Source organism: Nannobrachium achirus (assembly GCF_963921795.1).
Source record: "Nannobrachium achirus genome assembly, chromosome: 16".
NCBI classification, from domain to species: Eukaryota; Metazoa; Chordata; class Actinopteri; order Myctophiformes; family Myctophidae; genus Nannobrachium; species Nannobrachium achirus.
The window spans coordinates 15480548-15486562 of NC_137823.1; positions in this window are offsets into that span (position 1 = coordinate 15480548).

Sequence of the window (6015 nt, forward strand, 5' to 3'; positions counted from 1 at the left end):
TATTATTTTATTTTTCAGATAAAAGACATTCATTCTGACTTACTTTTTGACGCTGAGTCCAATGAAGTTGGTCCCGTTGCGTGAAAATGCTTTGGTCGATTTCTAACCCTTCTAGAGGGGCTAGATTCAAGATTCAGAGGTCATTATCAAAGCAGCATGCTGCTGTGTACTGTTAGATAAGCGTCATACGGTGTATTGTATGTGTTTTGTGCACGCACACACTGTCTGTCCGTCTGTCTGTTGCCATTGCCGCCTGAGTTTAGGCCGCAATTCTGGGGTCTTTACACAGAGATGTTCTGTTTTTTATCTACCACCTTTGCAATGCATACAGCAGTAAGGACATGTACAATTACAAGCTCTCTTTTATGCCCATATACTGTATAGTGTTCAGCAGGCACGTGCACACATTGACATCAAAGGGGGCTTGAGCCCCTGCCCTTATCTGTAAAAAGTGCCCTCTCCAGACCAAGAATGCAATTTTTACTATGGTGAAAGAAATGCAAATGCCCTCTTTCCATTCTATACCTGCAGGCAGCATTCAAGAGAATTGCACGACGCTGCGACGCGTTGTGAGCTTGCAGGTCTGCTATTTTCAATATTTTCACCAAAAGGCCCTTTTAGAAATGTCAGCCCCTGCCCCTCTAACATTCTCTGCACGTCCCTGGTGTTCAGTGTCCAGGCCAGTCTGTAATGTAATCTCCAAATGTGGGCACTGTAGTGATGTCAGTCAGTGATGTCAGTTGGGCATTGTTGATGTCAGTTGGGCATTGATACCATTGTGGCGACACTGTTAGTATCAGTGATGTCAGCATGCACAGAGACGGTCAGACGGACAGACATTCAGTAAATTAATAGTTAGATATAAAAGATATTGAGCTATTATAAGATCATATTTAGAACACGTATGATAACTAGACCAGGTCAACCTGGTTGTGCCAGACCCCCTGTCTGTCATCATCATTTATGACATCATGCCTTTTGTCATCATCATGTCATCATCATATATACCCTTTATATAGAAAACCCGGACAGACCGACATTTGCTTATGTAGGCCTACCCATTTCATGGGTCTGGCAAAAATAAGATGTAACTATTTGACTACATATCATATGGCACAAGGCAGATAGCGTAATAAGCAAAACTAAGAACATACATCAGCATTGATCAACATTCTGTAGAGAATCCAAGGACTCTTAATAAGTAGGACCTGTTCTGGACCCTTAAACACAGTGGTATTCTATGGATACTGTCAGTATTTCTACAATAATTAACACTAGTAAGACACCTATGGACAAAAAGCGACCTCGCCCTTGCCATCTGTTTGGGCATATGGGAGAACAGGAGATTTACTACCAATCCAGGTGATGTAGAGTTGATGATGTCAGTGTTGGTCAGCCCCATATATAGAGATCCATGACATCAGGGATCTCCATATGGGCTGACCTGACCTGAGGTCAGGTCAGCTGAGGTCAGCTATAGACATTGAGGCATCTGTAGAACCAACCATGTGCTGTAAGACCCCAGACATGCTTACTCTGTCACTCGTTATGTGAAAGTCCTATGACGTCTATGACGTCTGAAATCATACATACAATCCCCTTTATGCCAATATGGAGATCCCTTTCTGTAGAACCAACCGTGTGCTGTGAGACCCCAGACATGCATCTGTGCGTGTCAGTATCTGTCTCTCAGTCCTTGTCCCTTTTTATGGGCATAAAAGGGATTCTATTAGTGTGGTTGCCCTAACAGGGAATCATCTGGGAATCAGATGTAGGTCAGCTCCATATGGAGATCTAGGTGATGATCCAATCATCTCCATGTACTGTATGGATATCCAGGGTTTGATCTTTGATGAGGTGATGTCACGTTATATCACAATGTCAACAAATTAAGGTATTACAGAAGGAAAATATGTGACGTTTTCATAGCTAACTGCGACATTCGGTATCAAAACATAATATGACATGAATAACATAACATATGGTTTTGTAAATCTCCCAATATATTGAGTCAGTTGTTTTTTAGATAATGCATCTTACTAGCAACTTACGAGTGCTGGTTTGCATTCACTGTTCTAGTGAGTCTTGAGAGTATATTGTCCAGCTTGTGAAGTGTGTTGTCAAAGCTTCAACTGTGCTTCAACTAGAACCTCAATGAAATATGAACTCCATTTGTGTAACTCTATCAGTTGTTGTAGTAGTAAGTTTATACTTTATACTTTATACTTTACACTTCAGAGTCAGAGGGTTGTGCAGGCTTTATTCGCTGATGTGTTACTGCACAACACTTGGTGTAGCCTCTTTACTTTGGAATGCTGACTTGTTTGCTTGCTTTATTTATAGCATGTTCAGAAAAGTGCTAGCTTACAATGTTGATTTCACATACATTCATGCATGATCGGTGCTGTACGTATGTATGTGGGTGGGCAAGTTGACACTCTGTCGAGGTGCCAACTTGCGCCTTGTTGTTTATATTAGGTCACACTTGTTGGTGGTAACTTCACCGAGAATGCTGCTCCCTCATTGGCTAGTTTCACTCACTTCTCACTTTCTTTTTTTTCACAGTTTTGTTTATTTGAGATTCAGGGCAAACATTAAACCAAGACTTGTTCGCATATAATGAGAACCATTTAATGGTCAGGTTTCTCCATTGGCTGTTGTCTTGGGCACCCCGCCTATCTCTTTCAGACCCAGATTACAGAAATTACTCTCAAAGCCACATTTAATGGTTTTGGATAAATACTCAACATTATAACAATAACAAAGTCCCATTAGAAAGCATTCTATGATCACACACTGTACATGCAATATAATAATGCTTGCACTATAGTTACAGCATAAGCACTCATAATGCTTCATGATTATAATTACTGGTCACTCACTGACTTTTTTCTTTTGGCCAGGATCATCACTGGATGGAGGACTTTGCTTTCTTTTAAATACCTTTTAATATTTATAATCATTTTATACTTTTTTATATAGAACTGAAGTACTTTGCTGGGTGTTTTATTGTATTGTATATTTATGTCTTGATATGCATTGACCCGAGCAAAACAAATTTCCCTTGTGGATAATAAAGATATCTAATCTAATAGTCTCTCAAAAATGGCACCAATGCCATTGTAAGCTTGTAGATCTGCTGTTTTCACATGTATCTGTGAAACCAAGTCAAACTAAATGTAACACCTTAACTCCTAAATTCCATGATTATTTTCGGGGGTCTCCAGTTCAGATATGATTATTTTGAGGGGTCACCGCCTGAAAAGGACGAGAGCCACTGGTTGTGAGCTTGTCGTCGATCTGCTACTTTTGAACGTATAATGTAAATCTTAAGTTATTAGTAATAACTTATTACAAATCAAAATGAGCATAAGTAAGATCCCAGATGATATCTAGTCTCATATCAAAATCGATGTATCGATAGAACAGCCCTAAGAAGTATCCAACAGAAGTATCCATGGTATTATCAGCATCTTAGCAGCATTTTGTTCGGGCCACTCCTGTCAATCTTATGTAAATCTTAGCCAATTGGGATGGACAAAAAAATCTTAACTGATCCGACTATAGAGATGTGTACCGATTTGCGTGAAATTTGGATAAAATCTGAAGGAGTAATATAAGAAAATGTGTTTTACATAAGACAACACATTAGGTAAACTTAAACACAAATTGAACACGCATGCATGTGGCTGATCAAATGAGAATGATTGAATACTGCATCTAATTTACAGCTATAGATTAACTGGCCAATCTGAGCCTTAAATGTGATTTAAATGAGATTATGTTGAGAGCTCTTTTACAGATCATTCTGAGACAAATCTGAGATGTATCTAAAAGGCTTAAATGAGCTTTAAATGAGATTATATTGAGAGCTCCTTTTTATGTAACTCTGAGCTAAATTTGAGATGCAACAATTCTGCTAAATTGAGCAACATTTGAGACATTATTGAGATCTCCTGTAAAGCTCATCAGAGCTTCCATCTGAGGCATGTTGCTCCCCAGAAAGCTGAGATCTCCTTTTTGTATCACCTTGGTCTCATTTGTGGCTTGAGAAACAAACGAGCAATAGATGAGAGCTCAATCATGGATTCTGCTTTCCTCTGGGAGAGTACAGCCCTTTGCACCTTATACTGTCTGGCGAGTAGGCAAGGTGCTTAGGCCCATTGATGCACGGTCCTATGAGGTCCAGTTGGATAATGGCAGAGTGCTCAGGAGGAATCGCAGGCACCTCAGGCGTGCTCCTTGACAGATTTCCAGGACAATAGTGAGCTTGCAGATGGGCTATTTCCACTGTGCAGCACCTACAAAGTATAAGACAGGGCTTGAGTGGTTACACATAGCAGGAAAATGCTTCTGTTTCTGTAGTGAGGTTCAGAGGAGACACAGGGACTGGTAAATCACTCTTAGGGTGTGCCTTGAAAATGTAATGGTTCTTTTGGCAAGGAGATGGGCTACATCATCCCATACAATTAATAGATGGATGCATTCATTTATTTTCCCTAACTTTAAATAGAACCTGGGAGTGGTCCAGGACTGTATGCTATCAGAATCGGATGAACGTTTGTTACTTGTTCACGTGTCATGTTATTTACACACACACACTGATTGTGTGACCAATGCTCAGAATGTTATTTAGGTGGCATGTTGTTTAGAAAGATGTTAGTTTTGATGTTTACCTGTTATACTTTGTCTCACTAAATCATTTTCTTTACACTCTACTTGTGTGACCATCGTTTGTTGACTTCATGCCATTTATTATGATCTTGCACTTGTAACCAACCTCAGGGCTCTGACGTCCTCAACCACCCAGGATGATGAATTCAGTGCACAGGTCAGTTCATTACAGCAGTGCTTCTCAAACTTTTTCATGTCAAGGACCCCCAAATTGACACTTTTTAGCCTGTGAACCCCGATTTGAAAAGATATTCCAGGGACCCCATAATGTTTTATGGCTCTAGCAGTGATTCTCAACCATTTTAATTTCAAGGACCCCCAGTTTGACCTGTATTAGGCTACATACCCCCATTTCTATCTCTGGGACCCCAATTTATTTTGTAAAATCAATGTTAATTTAACTGAGTGTACTAATGGGACCAAATGGACCCGTTACACTCTGAGTTACAGGGGTTCTTTTGGTTCCTTTATACTATCATTTAGCTGGGGACCCACTGGAACTTTGTGAACCAATGCATTACAGACACTAAACATCTTTTCAAGTGATGATTTAGTTGGTTGTTATGATATACAGTATATATTATGTAGTATAGTGGTCAAGTGGTGGTACCTACAGATCTACATTATAGATTGTAAAATGTATGCAACTTTGGACTTAAGCACCGTTATTGGTAATAATTGGTAATAGTTATGGGTTTAATGGGCAATTGTTATGATGAAGTATTTACTTGGTATCAGTGGTTGAGGGGAGAGTATAAGTTATAGTTTGTATATCCACTTTGGTAATTGTGTGTATTCACTTTTAATGCACATATAAAATATAACATTTTCAGTAAATAATGATTATGAATATTTCCAGCTGTTCGAATACTCATTTGACACACTACCGATACCAGCTGTGCATTCTCCTATGCCTCTTATCATCTATGCCTACAGCAACACACACACTCTGTGGTTGCCCACATGTAGCAGCACTTCCTCCTTCGACTCGGTTTGTTTCCACTAATTGAATTTAGCTTTGTGGGTGTTGACTTGCAACATTGTTTTTGACAAACGTGCCAGAGCCTCTGCAAAACATTTTGAGTGTCAGAGATGAGGCCATCTCTTCCTAACATGAACCATTGAGGTAAATTAAAAGACAAAAGATACCACCATGGCCTACAGAACAGTAACAAACAAGTCTTAACATATTTGGCACCTTTAAACTGCATTTATATAGCACATTTCAGTTTCTTGCTGAAAGACATTTGTGCTTGGTATTAAACTGGAAACCTTCTGGCTCCAAGGTGACCGCTCTTCCTCCTGAGTCACTGCCACCCATGAGTATTATGATATACTTTT